The 1,969-nt window shown below is 40.9% G+C and overlaps 1 long non-coding RNA gene across 1 annotated transcript in view; it reads right to left on the bottom strand.

The window, feature by feature from the left end:
- Positions 1-383: 383 nt before the first annotated feature.
- The window catches only part of LOC107676494 (uncharacterized), a 17,813-nt gene continuing 16,227 nt past the window's right edge, over positions 384-1,969 (bottom strand). The window contains exon 3 of the long non-coding RNA XR_001632750.1: positions 384-525. This is a non-coding gene — a long non-coding RNA (uncharacterized LOC107676494). The remainder of the gene's footprint in view (positions 526-1,969) is intronic.

The following is a 1,969-nucleotide window of genomic DNA, read 5'->3' as shown; positions in this document are numbered from 1 at the left end:
AAATGTGGTGGACTGATTCACTGCTGGCTGAATTGGACAGGCGATTTTCACATGAAGCGTTGGCCTCGAGTGTGGCGTGTGAGGCAGTATTCAGTTGTGAGAAAAACGAGATGGTCCTCACTGCAGAACACAAGTTCCAGGGGGCGAGGTTGGATCCAGATCCAACTCCTCCCACTTTACATATACCTAAACCTACCCATCTCCCCCCCCTGGATCAAATTGTTCCAATTACTCTTATACATATTGTTGTTACAAAAGTAGTTATATATGTCCTGTTACACATTTGTACTTACACAAACCATTCGGAGGGTTGTTACATGTGTGTAGTTACAGAAATATTACAGCTCTAGATACTATGTACCACTTTACCTATACCTAAACCTACCCGTCTCCACCCCCTGATCCCTAAACCCACCCATCTCCACCCCTAAACTTACCCATCTCCACCCCTAACCCTACCATCTCCCCCCCCTAGATGTGGATTCAACCCTGCCCCCTGGATCTTTGTTCTGCAGTGAGGGGCTACTGAGAAAAATGGCACCAGTCCTCTGCTAAGCATGTATGCCTTAAAGTCCGCGTGAACCGGAAGTTGCTGCCGACTTTATTTCAGTGTAGTGACGTATTTCCAGCTGAAACTGAATAATAGGCTTGTTTGAGATGCACCTCACCTAGCCTCTCCTGAAAAGTAGGCAAGAGTAGGCGGCTGCAGTGAGGGGAGGAGTGAAATAAACACAGTCAAGACGGACAGTTTTGAGCTCTGGAAGTGGAAGATAACTACGAGATCGCGTTATCGCGTTATTCACACTCACGTGCTGTGTTGCTAATTAACATGATATAATTTCAGCTCTGTTGTTTTTATATGAAAATAAATAAGATGAACAAGACACTCAAAGTGCTTGCTATTTAATTCCATATGAAAGGCGTATTTATCATCCATTTTTACTTTAATACAAACATGTATTTTAGATTTTTATAGAAATATGACAACTATCACATATCTCACACAGAGATCGCACTGTCATAGTGTTTGGGAATATTCAAGCATAATTTAAATACATAATCACTTGAAATCAGATAAAAAAATGTAACATTTTAGAAGAGAATTCAGCATCATGGTTGTCTGAACCAATAAGCATTAAGCTGTGTCGTCAGTCAGTCGTTTCCCATCATGCTTTTGATCAGCGCAGTCGGTGGAGAGCAACTGTGCTCGACTGCACAATCCGACACAGCCGCCTCGCCATCGTGAGAGTTTTTTGGCACAGGCCAGCGTGACATCTCAGAGCAAGTCAGACGTAACTCGGACACTTTTCTAACGGGCATGCATCTCGCGGTGATCACCGGTGATCGGTTCTGCGCAGATTTTGCTCATCTCTAACAAGCCTATTGAATAGAGTGGGGGAACTATGACGTCACTTTCTAGGCGGATCGGCTGTTAGCATGACACTGGTTCCCTCGACAAAAAGCCTATAGGATTTTTTCACAGGCTTTTGGATTATCGAAAAAATAAGCTCTGTGTTCAACCAAAGTTCATGAAACTTACACGTTTTGTCCATCAAGATAATCTTCACAAAATAATATAACTTTGATGAATTTTGAAGCCTAAATAAAAGCGCCAGAACTTAAAAGCTAAACTTAGGCTATAAACGAACTACAGCACCACGGTCGCTCGCCTTCAGTGTCACCACCACCACGCTTCCCACAACTTTTTCAAACTTATTTTTAACGTGTTCAGTGAAAAGGATTTACTCTGTATATGAATTTTAATCCACGCTACGTGAACCTTTTCATATAAACTGGAATAAATACAAAACTAGAGCCAAACTAAAACTGAAATGAGACATTAATTATAAATAGTATAGTGAATAAATGAAACAACCATGACTAAAAGACATATGAAAGCACGTATTTCTGTACATTTTGAAATAAGGTGCATTAAAAGTCAATAAATCCTTGATTAATATGAATATTT

Source organism: Sinocyclocheilus anshuiensis, unplaced genomic scaffold, assembly GCF_001515605.1.
Source record: "Sinocyclocheilus anshuiensis isolate Anshui unplaced genomic scaffold, SAMN03320099.WGS_v1.1 scaffold368, whole genome shotgun sequence".
NCBI lineage: Eukaryota > Metazoa > Chordata > Actinopteri > Cypriniformes > Cyprinidae > Sinocyclocheilus > Sinocyclocheilus anshuiensis.
Note: the sequence above shows the minus strand (reverse complement) of the source record. Positions and strands in the feature narration are given on the sequence as shown.